This window comes from Mauremys reevesii, linkage group 1 (assembly GCF_016161935.1).
Source record: "Mauremys reevesii isolate NIE-2019 linkage group 1, ASM1616193v1, whole genome shotgun sequence".
NCBI classification, from domain to species: Eukaryota; Metazoa; Chordata; order Testudines; family Geoemydidae; genus Mauremys; species Mauremys reevesii.
This window is the reverse complement of record NC_052623.1, coordinates 152,371,287-152,389,080: the sequence shown is the minus strand read 5'-3', so window position 1 is coordinate 152,389,080 and position 17,794 is coordinate 152,371,287. Positions and strand designations below refer to the sequence as shown.

Genomic DNA, 17,794 nt, shown 5'->3' with positions numbered 1-17,794 from the left:
GTAGCATGGAATTCCAAAGATTTATGAAGCAAAACAGCATTTAACATGTTACATTAGCACCTTACCACCCACCATCAGATGTGTTAGCTGAATGGGCAATTCACTCATTTAAAGAAGTTTTCAAAAGAATACCTGGAGGTACTATAGATATAGAAGTGTCTCGTTACCTGTTTAATTGTCAGGTCTGTCCCCAGAAGAGATGTTAATGGGAAAGAAATTAAGATCAAGTTAGACCTTATGTATCCATACTTAACTGGAAAAATACAGCAAAAACAATGGCAAAAAAAGCAGTAACATGATAAACACGCTAAAGAATGTAGTTTTGCTGTTGAAGAAGCTGCCTTTACTAAAACCTTTCATCTGGTTCCAAATGGATGCCAAATATCATTCAAGATGTAAAAGGACCAGTCTCCTACATAGTAATTCTGGGGGATGTCAGGGTTGTGTGCTGACATGTGGGTCATATGAAAAAAAAGGTTGTGGTAAACTCTGGAGATGTTAGCAGAGCAACAATGGAATTGCCACTGGAGAATGCCCAGTTAGTTTCATTGGTAGTTTCTGGAAGTCTGGAGCCTGATACAAGATCAGCAACAATGGAAACACCTCATGAACAGAAGTATCAGAGGGGTAGCCGTGTTAGTCTGGTTCTGTAGAAGCAGCAAAGAATCCTGTGGCACCTTATAGACTAACAGACGTTTTGCAGCATGAGCTTTCGTGGGTGAATACCCACTGCTTGCATCCGAAGAAGTGGGTATTCACCCACGAAAGCTCATGCTGCAAAACGTCTGTTAGTCTATAAGGTGCCACAGGATTCTTTGCTGCTCATGAACAGAGTTTCAAGTTTCCACATTGCAGAATGACAGGTTTGATAGTGCTCCTGAAAGTGTAGCAGTGATGGTGGAATTACCTTTTTCAGAGGTTGATTTGAGGAGTTCTATACGTGAGAAATGTTCACCTACATATTTGAAAGGTTATGCAGTGTAATAGTGAAAATTTGCCAGTACCCTGAGGTTAGGTCTACTGTGGAGTAATATCTGGCTCCTCCTAGGGCATCTAAGACTTCCTCAATATGGAGCAAAGGAAATGTATCTGACATGGTCTTAGCATTCAGCTGTCTGTAATCAATATGCACTCGCATAGAACCATCTTTCTTCCTTGCCACCACCATCAGTGAAGCATATGTGCTTTAACTTGGTCTGATTTCTTATGCCTCCATCATCTCCTGCAAGTGTTTGCAGACTTCCTGGTATTGTGCCAAAGATATTCTCTGATTGGGTTGCCTCACAGGAATAGTATCAATCAGGGGTATCTCATGCTTGACTGTGGAAGTGCAGCCCAAGTCAAGGTCATTTTGAGAGAATATTTCTGCATTCTGCCCCAGCAATTCTTCCAATATCTTCATTCAAGCTGGTTCCTGCACAGATGCCTGACAGGTCCACTTTTGTCATAGCAGCTCTGGCCTGTGCCACTTCCCTAATTTCTTGTCCTGGAGAATATTTTAAGTTTCTGCTCGCATTAGTCATGCTGTAGACTACTGAAGGGGTAGCTAGATGCTGATTCCTCTTTATTGCAGCAATTGTGTGTCCTATATTTTGCAGATAAATATCAGCCTTCCTGAGTTCAAGATCCATTATGCCTTCCTCCACCCTCAAACCTTCTAGCAAGTGACTTTTAGCATCAGGTTCTATCAGAACAGTGTCTGGTTCCCACCCTATATCTTAGGGGGCCTTCACAAGTACCCTTCTTCCTTCTCAGCTCTTAACAAGATGGGCTGCTTGCCAGCATATCTTAAGAATGGCCTCTCTTGGCCAGAGAGCACTTGCTTATAGGCCGCATACCTGGCTAATGACATCCCTTTCAGACAGTCCAGGAATTGTTTCCCCTATTGGTTAGCTAAATCCTTCCAATTGCAATGGATGACATTTTTCCCTAACAACATGGGGACTCCCTAGCAGTACTTCATCCTAGGCACCACAAGGACAGAGACTCTCTTGTAGGTTTTTCCAAGAAAAGATAAATCTAATTTGATTGCTCCTTGATGGGAGACCCCGGGCCCTGGCTCCCTCTATTAGGATAGCTACAGGCATGGGGTGCAACCTGCCCAGGGTAGGGAGGTTTCTCCAGAAATCCTCTATGATGGTTGTGACTTGAGACCTTGAATAAATTAGGGTCTGGCACAGGATACCATTCATCTCCACAATTTTCTCATTCAAGGGCCCCACCAGGCTGGAATGCCAGGTTGCAATTGATAGAGTATGCTGGAAAGTTGTGCACACTGATGCTCCTCAGGGACTTCCCACCAGCTCTACACCTATCACCTGCCCCTGGGTGTCAGGCTTTCACAGTTTGAAGAAGAGGGCACCTCGACTTGCTTTGGCCCCGTGGGGTGGGACTGAAGGGGTTGATGGCAGTTCCATTCTATGTGGCCTTCTTGTCCATACTGGTGGAATATGAAACAGCCTCTGGAACCCCAGAAACTAACATCAGGGGTACCTTGATCACTTCCCCATCTAGAATTTTGGGGTGTCATCTTTGCTACTGCAGCCTGCTGCAATACCTGTGCCTCCAGTTATCCCATGCTCTCATGAAGGTGTCTCTGGCGGACAGTCAGTTCTTGGACTAGCCCAGCTAGGCGCTTCACTGCCTCTGGAATCACATGATCTGTTGTACTCCTGGGTGGAGGCACCTCAGGAGCAGTCTGCACACTGCCGTCTGACAGGGCTGCTTGTTCAATGCTTTTTATCCTCTTGGCTGGCACATCCATTCTACCCTCTACATTCCTCTCCTGGGCCAGCTGACAGAGTACTCCTTGCAGCTATTGGAATGTTATATAGAGAAGCAACCTGTTCCACACTTCTCACTCCCGGAAGTTCTGCATGAATTGCTGTGTCAATGTATAGTCCCAATTAGGGATAGGATGCCCCTGGGAGCTTCTCCTCTACTACCCACAGTAGGGCCTCTAACTCGGTGGCATAGGACAAGGCTGTCTCTCTAGGGCATTGGCATCTCTCATAAAAGTCTGTCGTGTGGTCCAGCAATAAATGGTAGTTCCTTATCTCTGCTCTAAGCTCTTCAACAGCTCACGCTGGAAAATGCTCCTGAGGTGGCAAGTTAAAGACTAATTTACTCTCCTTCCACTCAGGTATCTTACGAGGGCGGGGAATTTCAAAGGCTCAGGAATGCTGGTGGCAGCTAGCAGGTACTGTATATCTTTTATACAGTCCTCTATCTCCACCCTGCAATCTGCATCATCACTGAACACAGGAACCCTACAGATCTGTTGCTGTGCAGGGAGGTATGGAATTACTGTGCTGCTCCCTAAGATTTCCTCCCCAATACTTTCTCCCCTATTGGCAGGAGTCTCTTGGCTACAACACCCACTTAGGCTCTCTAATCCTTCTAATCTAATCACTGACTCCAAACCAGGGCCAGGCTAATATTGACCTCAGGAACCAGGAAGTTCTCTCAACATGCCACAGTTTGTAGTCCACAACTTGTAGTTCCCAGTGCGGCTGCTGCTGAAGCACACTGACCTTGGGCTACACATATATAGACAGTATACAGTGCAAAACTACAAAAAGTAGACTGGACAAGGTCTGTAGCAAGAAACTCCATAGATGCAAATAGCAGGTGAAAAAGTTTAAAAGGAAACATGTGAAGTTTTAACTTGGTTTACATTGTTTGTCAGTAATTAGTGGGAAAATCGAAATAATATCATTGTATTGAAGTATAGGTTAATACCTTCTGTTAACAGCTTATCATTCTGTATGAAATGAAACTGAGGAACAGCAAGAAGAAGAAACAGCTGAAGAAAAGATTAGGACACACATACAAAAAGGAAGTGAGAGGAGAATGAGGCAAAGTGTTGAATGAGCTGGGAGTACCCACAAGCCAGTAAGATGTGGACTTGCAGTAAGATGTATTCAAAAAGGTTTCCATATCCACATTTAGGTACTATTTGGTCCTGGCTGGATTTTCAGCACTTTGGAATAGCTGACCACTGCCTGCCTAAGAATGAATTTAATAGCCCAACTGTAAAATCTTGATCAAGACTGTTTTTCACAGTCTAGTTTAAATGATTTAAGTGGTGGTGGCTCTTTCAATATTTCCTTTCCTCGTAGTTTTCTTGAACTCCTCCACATTTTTCCAGTAGTCATTCTTTGTTATGTTGTGTATATTTTGTTCTTTTAGTTTTTCCTCCTAAGTCAATTTTCCTAGCTTGCATCCCTCTACTCCCAAAGGAAATTTATGTTGCTTTCTACTCAGCTTGTCACCACTCTAGCTGCCATTTTCCTATATTGCTGTCATCCTTGAGAGTGTTTTCATGACCTCACTATTTAATATCTTCTGCAAATGTTATTAATACACTGCGTAGCATTCTTTTCCAGATAATTAATAAGAAGGTACTGCACTCTTATTGACACATTAGACCATAAAGTCTCTTTTGGCGCAATTAGCATCTATCAAGTCAATGACTCATCTCAAAGAGTTTCCCTCTGTGAATCTTGTCATAGTAAACCTGAGTGAGACAGAAATAGTACTTTCAGATTCTTAAATGAAGATCTAATAACTCCATAATAACATAGTTACATAATAGTCTAATAACTGACATAGCATTATAGACCACGCATAACATGCATTGCAAGGTTTATAATTACCTTGCTACATGAGAGACCATAATGTTGCCTAAGCACCCATTATGTACCATCCATTATTAGATACTGTAATAAACACCTAATTTATTTTTTTAAAGAAAAATATAGTGAAAAACAAAATAAATAAAGCTATATGCTTCAGACTAACAATATTTTCTTCACTTACTCGCTTATGGATGGATATAGTAAATGTGAAGAGTGCATGGTTTCATTATCTGCGTTCTAATAATGACAGCAGACAGCATGGGTTAGTTAAGGATTACAGGAAGCATTAGGCATTTTTAGCTTGATCTGAATTTCTTTGCATTTTATGAACGTTTCTCTTAATTTATTCTCAGCTCTTAATGAAATTATCTGTGGCATTGGCTCTTATGACGCAGATACAAGTCATGCCAAGGCTCAGCTTTAATTTCTTCACACTCCAGTGATATTTAATGTGCCGTGTATTGAGTATTATTTGGGACTTGTGAAAGACAAGCCACAAGACTGTGTTTTGTCACAATCTTACTGTATAGAAGTTCCACATTGAATATAAAGGAGGATGACTGTTATGTTACCGAATATTGAGTAGTGTTAAACTTATTTTTCATATTTAAAAGGGTTATCTTGAATCCTTCTTTTCACCAATTAACTTTTATATAAGATTAAAGGAGGCCAACTGGTAATGAAAAAGCTTAAGGACGTGGTGCTTCTGAAATTTCTCTATGAGTGGAGACACAAGGGCAACAAATAAAATGAAATGAAACTTCCAAAATGGGAAATACATTTCAACTTTATGTGCTTTCCATTACTTTTCAGTCACTGCCATTGCTGAAGAAAATTCCATTTTTGTCACTGTTGACACAAATAACAGAAAGACTGCCAGACTTCTGCAGCCTGAGGTGGATGGAGGTGGGGAATCATATATCTTTTTTTTTATATATATATGGGGAGGTAGGTAATAGGAAAGTGGAAAGTATGGGGGTTGCACTTTGAGTCAAGAATAGTATCTAGGCTACAGAAGAAGTAGGTTCATCAAGTATTTAAATGAGAGAATATTTGTTAAATCCTTATTCGTTTTGTGCTTAGATATTTCAGATGTTTTAGACACTTCAGTGGGATTCTGAATAGGTCCAAGAGTTTGTGTCAGAGGATGCTTTGGAGCATCAGGGCCTCAGCTGATATTACTTTGTTCAGCATTACCTACAGACTACCTCAACTATATTGTATTGCAAAGTTAGTTTGTAAATGTGTTCATTATTGTGTGACAAATATGATTTGCACTAAATTGTTCCATTATTAAAGTCAACCACAAAGCCATATGACCAGAGTTGATGACAAAATACTGAAAACCAAAAAGAAACAAACTGAGAAATCAAAAGTGCAAAACTTTTTTTAAAGTAAGCCCCAGCTACTAAAGAGTTAGAAGGACATTACTCATCATTGTTACATAGCATGACTATAATATGCAAACATCTGTGTTAAAAGAGTATTAAGGTTGCAAAGTTATGCACTCAAAAATTAGGAAATGCTAAAATAAAGGTTGTCTGTGCAACCTGTAATAGCATGCCCTGTAATAGTTTCAGTTCCACATGCAGGGCCAGTTAGACAGGCAGAACTGCAGGGTCTCACTATGTGGATGAGACAGTGGTGTAGGGAGGAGGAATTTAGGTTTATTAGGAACTGGAAAAGGGGGAACCTATGCAGGAAGGATGAGCTCCACCTAAATCTAAACAGAACCAGATTTCTGGCATATTAAATTAAAAAGATCATAGAGCAGTTTTTAAATTAAGATCTGGGGGAAAGCTGACAGGTGTGGAGGAGCATGTGGTTAGGATAGCGACATCCCTTAGGGTAGGGATTCTCTATATCCTAGTAAAGAGGAGAGGATAGAAGTTGGTAAAGTACAGATAGGAGCTGAAGACAAAACTGAGCAGCATACTAAGATCATGAAAATATAGCCACTGCAAAATTATTATTTGCGGACTGGTCAAACATTTTGTACATTACCTTAAAACTGAACAATGTAATTTCAGAAAGGATAAGAGTTTGCCTTCATGTCTGATAAAGGGATATAAACAGGAGCTGGTTGGAATTTTTCATTTGGAATTATTTTGCAACTGAAAATGACGTTTCCATGGGAAAGTTTCATTTTTGCTAAAAATATTTGATTTTTCCACTAGAAAAGCTTGAAACTAAATATTTTGTGTTAATTTGACCTGAATTAGAATATGTTGTTTTATTGAAATGGCCCCAAATGTTTTAACTTGAATCAATTCAAAAATATTAAAATGTACTTCCCTGGTGCATTGCTTATGACAATTGTAATTTGGGCTCCATTGTATCCTATGGACCAGATTCCCTGGCAGACTAAGTCTCCCACAATGCACTCAGTCGTATGACTCCCCTGAGGCACCATGCAGCTCAGTAAGCTGGGTCCACATTGCATTTTGGAGATGTGATCCTCCAGGGATGAACACAACTGGGGCCTGAACCACATCTCTTGTGAGGCAAGAGAAATGAAGTTTAATGGTGATCTGACTCAAAACAACGCATTTTGGGTCAATTCAATAAAATGGAATGAAAGGTTTTAATTTCAGAAATGTTGAAATGTTTTGATCAAACATTTATTAATCAATTTTTTTGGGGGGGGTTCTGTCCAAAATTTCAACTTTTCATCCCATTTCAGGATGAAAAGGAATGTTGGAATTTCTCATTTGATAGAAATTCTGAATTTTGCTCAGCTATTATCTTAACCATGCTTTAACTGAAAAAATCAGTACAACCATAACTCGGCAGTTACTATTGATAGTATCCTATGCAATGTTAAAATAGAGGTCTTTCCCTATACCTTTCATGCTGATTCACTGTTGTTGTAACATAGTTTTTCCTGCCCTCAACAATTCGATTGCATCATTAATGAAGGATATCAGGCCTTCTGACTTCTCTGCCAATTCAAAGCTTATTCATTTTTAATCCAATTCATTATTTTTTTCTACATCAGCACATTTACTAGTTGGTCTATTGATTCAGATTACTTTAATTCATTTATTTTCTGTATGATACAATATAAGTGCATGGTAATTTATAGACAAATGTGAATGTCTTTCCCCTGCCCGCATAACCTTACAATCTTGCTTAGACGTAATACAAAGGGGTACATGAGGATGAACATGAGAACATAGGAATGGCCAGACTGGATCAGAGCAATGATCCATTTACCCCAGTATCCTGTCTTCCAACAGTGACCAATATCAGATGTTCCAAAGGAAATGAACAGAACAGGGCAATTATCAAGTGACCCATCCCCTGTTGTTCTATCCCAGCCTCTGGCAATCAGAGGCTTAGGGCCACCCAAAGCATTGGAAGATCATGAGATGCTCTAATATATTTTTCTATTGCAGGTAGAGCTGTATTATTATAGGCGGTGTCTCCTATACTTAAGGTTGCCCATTGTTTCCCTTATAAGACCCTGTTTTCAGTTGCTTATGGCTTTGACATATTTTAACTATTTGGGCTGAAATTTTCTGTGCTGGGTGTCTCCCTCAGTCACTTCAGAGAGTATGTTTAGGGGAAAAATATGTTATTTTTCCTGTGTAAAGATATCTAAGTTCATGCATGCTCAGTAGAAGCATTTGACAGCTAAATTCTCTAAGTGTCCCATCCACACTGAGCAAACTCCATCCCAGGGCTGCAGGGACTGAGCAGGACTTTTCCTGCAATTGCTTCCAGATGCTGTGGGCCACTGTGGAACTAGGAATCAGAACTGAGAACAAGGACTTCTTTTGAGAATATAAAAAGGGAGAATCTAAGGATACCAAAGACAAGAATTGAGGAATGTCAATGGAGAACAAAAAGTAAGAAGAGATGCCACCAAATGAGGCATGTGATGATAGATGTCAGAAGAAAACCAACTGAGCTCATAGGACTCTGAAAGTTCAGGATGGAGAGGTAGAGAGAGGAGTGATATTAGGGAAGGGAGCAAATCAACCGAGGAGGACAAACATGGCTAAGAAGAGTGCCACTGATGACCTTAATGGGATCAGTTTCAGTGAGGTATAGTTTCCAGAAACCAGATTACAGAGATTCCAGGAGCTACAGATGATGCAGTGAGAATTTGCAGCCTGCTCAAGAAATCTATTTGGAAATGGGTGGGAGAGAAATAGGCAAGAGGAATCACGTAAGATTTTTAAGGACAAGAAGTAGTAGCATGTTAACAGGCAGAGGGAAAGGAACCTGCTTAGAGACAGAGCTTGTCAATAGTAGGCGGATGATAGTGGGAACACAGAAGTCAAGAGATGGGGAAGGATAGGATCACAGGTCCATGTTGATGAATCAAAGGAGGATTTTTATGAGGGACATCTCATAGTCAGTGTTTGCTTAAAGGAGAAAAAGGGGACGGAGAAGGAAGAAATTTGCAAGTATGGTAACCTCATGTTTTTCTTGCAATCTTGCTGACCCAGGTTTTCCTAGTCCTAGAACCTTACTGAACTTACGTGGACTATTGATGTTTCCCACCTTGGCTTTCATGCTGCTTTTGGTTGTAGCAGCTGCAGATTTAAATGTAACATACTGTCTGCTTGTGATTCTGCATCACGGACCAGATTTTGAACTTTACCCCATATATGAGCAACTATCCGCGAGTAGTCCCACTAAGTTTAGTTGAGTTATTGATGCTCAACAATGTGAGTAAAGTATTCACCATCTGACTTTATGTATAAAACAGATTTATGATTGTTTGATTTTGTCCTGTTATATGTTGTGGATAATTTCCTAAAAGGAAATTTTTCACATAGGAAATATTAGAGCAGATGTTGGGGGAAGGGGAGAAAGCACAGTATGAACCAAGTGTCATCCTTTGAATGAGATGTTAAGCTCTGGTAGCTCCCCTGGTGAAAGATAAGATTCCATAGCACATATTTAAAGGCATAAATGATAACCTTGGTTTCCTAGACCTACATTTATTCTCTCTCACACACACATACTTCCATTTCCAATGTTGAGTGTGAGCAATTGCCTAGCCCATAATTGCAGAAGAGGTATACGACGAATCTGTCAGATCTAGGACTACTCAGTGAATCTACGGAAGTAATCTGCCATCTGTAGCAGAAAATGCTTTGACTCCTGAAGTATGAAGCTGTCAAACCAAGTGGAGATTTAAAATTACATATAGGTAATTTTCTTGCTGTCTTCCACAGTTGGCATAAACCTTCTAAATGATGGCATAAAAATGCTAAATTTCAGATAAAAGTTTTCAATATATAAAGCTTTTTTAAAAAAATAAAACTTTTTAAAAGAGAATTTTCTGCAGCTACTATATGTTAGATACAGTTGGAAGCCTGAGTCCTCTGTTTGGCACAGCCCAAGCACAATTTGAGCACTGGCAATATAATCTTTTACTGGCTGCCTCCTTGTTTCACATCATTCCCAATTCAGGTGTCCCATTTCTAAAGGTGAGAGGTTAGATTGTAAGTTTTTAGGGGCAGGGACCATCCTTTCATATTTGCGAGCACTGGGGAGCCTTATACTAGTTGGGGATTTGGGGTGCTGCAACAATACGAATAAAGGTTTCAGAGTAGCAGCCATGTTAGTCTGTATCCGCAAAAAGAACAGGAGTACTTGTGGCACCGTAGAGACTAACACATTTATTTCAACATAAGCTTTCGTGGGCTACATCCCACTTCATCGGATGCATAGAATGGAACACACAGACAAATAAAGTACTTCAGTTCCCATGCACCGTCAGTCCTTGGCCCCTCTGCTCAGACTGCCTATTGAGATAACTATTTTTTGTAATATGGGCAGTTGTTCTATACATATCTTATTTGAAAGGCAAAGAAAGGATGGATATTCATGCTGATATACAATGTTTCTTGGTTCACAGATCACTTGTTTCCTTATGGTTGTACAGCACTGCCCACACATGCCATGGTCAATTAAATAATAATAACACTAGTAATTATTAACTAAGAATTGGAATGAAATTCATTCATTCATTCATTCATTCAATGTAGGCTCCTTCAAATATTCAACTATTAGGATTATTGGTAACTCTAGTCAGTGAGTTGTGTTGACCTGGTGGTCTGGAAATGAAAGCTTACCTATTCTGAGTGGTTCCCTGAACTCCCATCTCCACCCTCTGAACCAAACCAGTTAAACTTCTAAAAAGGAGAAGCTATTGAATGTCCTACACAGAATCCAATGCAGCTTCAACAACACAGAGTAAAGGTTACCTTGTTGTGCCTCATGCCCTTCTATAACATCGCTTTCAGCTACACTCAAAGCTCTGAAAACCGGAACTTAAATTAATGTGAAACTTGAATGTCTGAAAACCAGAAATACAAAGTTAAGGTGCATGCCACACCTGCAGTGCAACCTTAGTTCTGTCCTTGGAGCTGGCAACAGCCATTGAGAATGATTCACTAAAGGGAAGACATGAGGGGGTTTGCCATAGGAAGTAGACATAAGGAACTTCTAAGAAGATGTGCCATTATTTGTGTTGTGTTCCCTAGACTTGAATTCCAGCATTTACCTGCAAGCACTCCAACCACCTTCACCCTGTTAGTTGTAATTGGATTGAATATTGGAGGAATTATTTGGAGCAGGTTGGCATAACTGTTACTGCGATATGACAATAGGTACATGTGTTCTTCAAAGGATCAAGTGTGACCACTTCAATGCTCAATTTTGTAGGCTGTGTCAGTAGCTGTTCACAGGTGTTTTGTGGATTCTGAGCAGTCCAGTGGCATACCTGACAGTGGTCTCTGGGGCTTTAGTGAGGGGCAAATGAAGGCTTCCCCTGTGGGTCTGGAGACAGAATAGGCCCACTGCGCCTCCTGCATGTCGTAAGAGGCAACTAAAAGGGGGTTGCCTGGAGAGGGATGGGCTCTGCCAGGTTAGAAATTTGCCCAAGACACACCATATGATGAGCAAGTCAACAATGTCTACACCCGATTGATTGCAGCCCGGGTTAATAATGACCACCAGGGCAGATGCGACAAGTATACTAGGGAGATCCTAGTGTCTTAGACAGCCCAGATTCAACAGAGGAGGATGACTTTCCAATACTACATGAAGAAGTGGAGACAGCTGTGAAATCACTCAAGAATGGAAAGGCTACAGGTATTGACAACATCCCAGCCGAATTGATGAAGTTTGGAGGAGAAATAATAATAGATGTACTCACCAAGATCTGCAACAAGATCTGGCAGACAGGTGAGTGGCCCTCCATGTGGACACAGTCACTAATCATCGCTCTGCCAAAGAAAGGCGACCTGCAATTGTATCAAAATTACCAGACCATAAGCTTAATTAGCCCTCCCAGTGAAGTGATGTTGAAAGTCATATTGAACAAATTGAAGCCACAAGCAGACAACATCATCGCTGAAGAACAGGCTGTCTTTCATACTGGAAGAAGTACTACAGAACAGATTTTCAACCTTTGTGTTCTATGTGAGAAGTACTTACAACACCAGCAGGACATCTACCACGACTTTGTGGACTACGAGAAGGCATTTGACCGAGTATGGCATGAAGCTCTCTGGGCAACTATGAAGAAGTACAATGTTGGTTGTAAGCTTATTCTTACCATTAAATAATTGTATTCCAAGGCCAGCAGTGCAGTTATCATCAATGGCACAATAGAAGAGTGGTTTCGCACCACTGTTGGAATCCAGCAAGGCTGCCTTCTTTCGCCCACACTGTTCAACATCTACTTGGAGTGCATAATGACTGATACCCTAGAAGATCACATATGCACAGTCAGCATTGAGGGATGAACAATCTCAAATCTTCGGTTCGCTGATGACACTGATGGTCTGACAGGCAGCGAATATGAACTTGCCAAACTTGTGAAATGATTGGATGAAACCTCTGCAAAATATGGCATGGAAATCAGTGCAGAGAAAATCAAGCTGATGACAAACAAACGTGATGGGATCAGCTCACATATCACTGTCAGTGGACAAGAGTTGGAGACAGTGAAACAGTTCAAGTATTTGGGGGCAATCATCACTGATGAATGATCCAAGGCAGAAATTCAGCAAGAACTGCGCAAACAACAGCAGCAGTGGCAAAGCTAGAGCCAATTTGGAGGAATAAGAACATCTCTCTGGAATCCAAACTGAAACTGCTGTATGCATTGGTCATCTCCATATTTGTGTATGTGTGCGAGACATAGACCGCAGAACTTGAACAGAAAATACAGGTAGTCAGGAGTGAAAGTAACTTAAAGGATTTACCGGTACTCTGGAGTCCTGAGCAGAGGGCATGGCCTCAACTGGAAGAGGCGGGGCCTTTAAGGTCCCCAGGCCCTGTAAATCAAGGTCCCGGGGCTGTGGCTGGGAGCTCAGGGCCTTTAAATCACCCCCAGAGCTCCCAGCTACAGAAGCAGCTGGGAGACCCAGGGCTCCGGGGTGATTTAAAGGGCCCGGGGCTCCCGCCGCTACCACAGCGGAGCTCCGGGCCCTTTAAATCACCATGGGAGCCCTGCTGCCGCTACCCCAGGGCTCTGGCAGTGGGGCTCGGGTGGCTCTTTAAAGGGCATGGGGCTCCCTGCAGGGGCTGGAGCCCCTGGCCCTTTAAATCCCTGCCCAAGCTCTGGCGCCACTACCCCGGGGCTCTGGCAGCAAGGCTTGAGTGGTGCTTTAAAGGGCCTGGGGCTCTGCCACTGCGGGGAGCCCCAGGCCCTTTAAATCACCAGGCAGTCTGGTCCAGCATGGCATACTGGCTCTTGCCGGTATGCCGTACCAGACAGTACTGGCTTACTTTCACCTCTGCACCTACTTTCACCTCTGCACTTCTTACTTTTATCTGTAGAGATGAGATGCTTCTGTAAAATCCTGGGCATCTCCTACTTCGACCATGTCACAAATGAAGAGGTCCGCAACATCATCACCCAATGCTCTGGATCGTATGAAGACTTCCTGACAACCATGAAGAAGCACAAGCTGAAGTGGTACGGCCATGTAACAAGATCATCTCCACTTCCATCCTCTTCTTTACCCCCACCCTGCCCCATCCTCTTATTTTCTCCACCTTCCACTGTGGACTTGGGGGAGAGGGTATTTTGTTATTGTTTTCAGTCTGATTTGAGGTTTTGTTCTGTTCTCTCATGCCAAATGTGCCTAGTGGGGTTTAATCTATCCTCTCTTCTCTTCTTCCCGCTGACGCACTGAGAAATAAACTCAGTTACTCTTCAACTTCTTCTGGATTGAAATGTGGAAATTTTAAATGGACTCAATTTGAAATTTTGAAAATTTGCTGGTTTCTAATAACCAAAGCCAAAATCTCAACTTTTTTTTAGCAATTTTCTATTTGAAACCATTGGAATTTTTCCTTTCATACAGATGCAAAAAAAAAATGAAATCTAGACTTTTTGTTCCATTTTGAATTTTCCGACTGGAAAATCATTTAGAATATTTTTTTTGCAAAATTGATATTATATTTTGACCATTTTTAGTCATGAGTGAAAAGAGAACAGGCAAGGGATTGAGACAGATTTGGCAAAAAGGACCTCCCTTCAACCACACCATAATAAAACCAAAATAACTTACTTATATATTTTTTTAAATCATGTTGTTTATCTGTTATACATAAAAGTAGCTATTAGAGGTGGAGAGAGGGCATGGGCCTGAAGTGCTCTTTTATGCACATTGGGTAGGAGTTCTTGCTCTCAAGGAATTCTGGAAATAATTAACTTCAGCTAAGGGATGACAGGCTAGGAAACAGTACTATATCCAGCAGTACTCCTTTTTCTTCTGGTAAAATTAAATGGTTATCAGTATATTCATATCTAATCTTTTGGTTGTAGTCAGAAGCACCATTTCTACTCACTGAAAAAATAAAGTGAGAGCGAATCCCCCAAAATAGTTATCATGCAAAACACCGAAACTGGAGAATTATGATGATAGCAACCAGGTTTTCAGTAGCCAGGAGACCAGGCATTAGTTTTCATCTGTTTAAATTAGGGTTGTCAATTAATTGCAGTTAACTCACACAATTAACACAAAAAAATTAATCGTGATTAATCGCACTGTTAAAAATAGAATACCAATTGAAATGTATTACCGGTACATATTTTGGATGTTTTTCTACATTTTCAAATATATTGATTTCTATTACAACACAGAATATAAAGTGTACTGTGCTCACTTTATATAATTATTTTTATTACAAATATTTGCATTGTAAAAATGATAAAAGAAATGGTATTTTTCAATTCACCTCATACAAGTACTGTAGTGCAATCTCTTTATCGTGAAAGTGTAACTTACAAATGTAGATTTTTTTGTTACATAACTGCACTCAAAAACAAAACAATGTAAAACTTTAGATTCTACGAGTCCATTCAGTCCTACTTTTTGTTTAGCCAATCCCTAAAACAAACAAGATTGTTTACATTTACAGGAGATACTGTTGCCTGCTTCTTATTTACAATGTCACCTGAAAGTGAGAACAGGTATCTGCACAGGGCTGACTCTAGGTTTTTTGCCACCCCAAGCAAAAAAAATGTTGGCTGCCCCCGACCCCAGCCCTGGGCTCTTACCCCCCATACCAATGCCCTCCCCCACCCGTACCCCTGCCACTCCAGCGCTGGGCTCTGCCCCCGCCCCCCACCCACACCCCCTGCCACCCCAGCCCTGGGCTCCCCCCCACCAGTGCTGACTCCACCCACTACCCCCCTCTCCTCCAGCCAGTCTGGAGCTGGCAGGGTTGGGGTGAGCAGCAGGGCTCCCGAGCATTGCCTCAGCCCAGGGTCCCTCCAGCCAGGGCTCCCACCTCCAGGACCGGCTGGGAGCAGGGTAGCTCCAGAGGGAGCGGAGCCTGGAGAGCGGGATGCTGGCCCCACATGGCAACGCCCTGCCTTCTATGGCCCCGCTGCTTCTGCTGCTTCTGGCCTCCCTGCCACAGTCCCTGGGCATCTCGGGGCACTTCTCCCAGCCCGGCTGCGGCACTGGGGGGCGGCCGCCCTGAGGCACCTGCAAGCGGCTCTGTGTGCCCCACAGGGCAGCCCCCAGCACAAGTGTCCCCCGCTTGGAGCCTGCCCAGCCCAGCCACAAGGTGTGGGCGCTGCTCCCCCGCAGTGTGAACCGCAGTGGCCTCAGCCCCTGCCCTCTCCCCCTATGCACAACGTGCTGCTGTTGCCAGGGCCAGCTCTAGGCAAAAAAAAAAAAAAAAAAGATGGCTGGAATGCCTCCCCTGAAAATGTGCCGCCCCAAGCACGTGCTTGGTTTGCTGGTGCCTAGAGCCAGCCCTGCATCTGCATGACGCTTTTGTAGCTGGCATTGCAAGGTATTTACATGCTAGATATGCTAAACATGTGCATGCCACTTCATGCTTCTGCCACCATTCCATAGGACATGCTTCCATGTTGATGATGCTTGTTATAAAAATAATGTATTAATTAAATTTGTTACTGAACTCTTTGGGGGAGAATTGTATGTCTCCTGTTCTGTTTTACCCACATTTTACCATATATTTCATGCTACAGCAGTCTCGGATGATGTCCCAGCACATGTTCGTTTTAAGAACACTTTCACAGCACATTTGACAAAACACAAAGAAGGTACCAATGTGAGATTTCTAAGGATAGATACAGCACTTGACCCAAGGTTTAAGAATCTGAAGTGCCTTCCAAAATCTGAGCGGAATGAGGTGTGGAGCATATGTTCAGAAGTCTTAAAAGAGCAACACTCAGATGCAGAAACTACAGAAGCCGATCCATCAAAACAGAAAATCAACCTCCTGCTGTTGGCATCTGACTCAGATGATGAAAATGAACATGCGTCGGTCTGCTCTGTTTTGGATTGTTATCGAGCAGAACCCATCATCAGGGTGGTTGATGTGTCAAGGGACATATGAATCTTTAACGCATCTGGAATGTAAATATCTTTTGACGCTGGCTACAACCATGCCATGCGAATGCCTATTCTCACTCTCAGGTGACATTGTAAACAAGAAGCAGGCACCATTATCTCCTGCAAATTGCAACCAAACTTGTTTGTCTGAGCGACTGACTGAAGTAGGACTGAGTGGACTTGTAGGCTCTAAAGTTTTACATTGTTTTATTTCTGAATGCAATTATTTTTTGTACATAATTCTACATTTGTAAGTTCAACTTTCATGACAAAGAGATTGCACTACAGTACTTGTATTAGGTGAACTGAAAAATACTATTCCTTTTGTTTTTTACAGTGCAAATATTTGTAATAAAAATAAATCTAAAGTAAGCACTGTACACGTATTCTGTATTGTAATTGAAATCAATATTGTGACAGGGTCATGCCAAATGGCTACAGGAGAGTGATCCTATTGGGATCCAGGTTACAGGAGAGTGATAGAAGGCAGATATATTAGTCTCAGATTAAGCAGGTCCCTTTTCCCTGGGTAAGGTAACAGGGGCAGTTCCAGAACAATCAGGAACTTGCTGGAACCAATTAAGACAGGCAGGCTAATCAGGGCACCTGGTTTAAAAAGGACCTCACTGCAGTCAGTGAGGGGCATGCAAGGAGCTGGGAGCAAGAGGCATGCAAGAAGCTGAGAGTGAGTAGGCGTAATGCTGGAGGACTGAGAATTACAAGCATTATCAGATATCAGGAGGAAGGTCCGGTGGTGAGGACAAAGAAGGTGTTGGGAGGAGGCCATGGGGAAGTAGCCCAGGGAGTTGTAGCTGATACACAGCTGTTACAGGAGACACTAAGGACAGCTGCAAATTCACAGGGCCCTGGGCTGGAACCTGGAGTAGAGGCAGTCCCGGGTTCCCCCCATTTCCCCAACTCCCTATTTGATATAAGAGGAGTTGATCTGGACCTTGGGTCCCACCAGAGGGTAAGGTCTCTGGCCTGTCCCCCAACCCATTAGGTGGGCCAGCAGAGACTGTGGAGGATTGTTCTCCTTTTCCCCATGCTGGCCAGTGATGAGGTTAGCCGAGTGAACGGCAGGTTTGTGCCACAAACAAAAGGAGCCAAACTGAGGACTGCCGAAAACCTCTGTGGTGAGCAAATCCGCCAAAAAGCACAGAACCCACCAATGCAGACGAGGAACTTTGTCACAATGTATTTGAAAATGTAGAAAACATCCAAAATATTTAAATAAATGGTATTCTATTATTGTTTAACAGCGTGATTAATCGCACGATTAATGATGATTAATTTTTGTAA

The 17,794-nt window shown here is 42.2% G+C and overlaps 1 long non-coding RNA gene across 3 annotated transcripts in view; it reads right to left on the bottom strand.

Annotated features, from left to right (window-relative positions):
- Positions 1 to 17,794, bottom strand: part of LOC120395653 — a 144,139-nt gene that overhangs the window by 80,153 nt on the left and 46,192 nt on the right. The window contains exons 3-5 of one of the 3 annotated variants that reach the window (XR_005592732.1): positions 13,440 to 13,558; positions 12,223 to 12,373; positions 11,821 to 11,908 (exon numbers count right to left, since the gene is read on the bottom strand). The exons of the other annotated variants lie outside the window; for them this stretch is intronic. This is a non-coding gene — a long non-coding RNA (uncharacterized LOC120395653). The remainder of the gene's footprint in view (positions 1 to 11,820; positions 11,909 to 12,222; positions 12,374 to 13,439; positions 13,559 to 17,794) is intronic. 3 annotated transcript variants of the gene reach the window in all.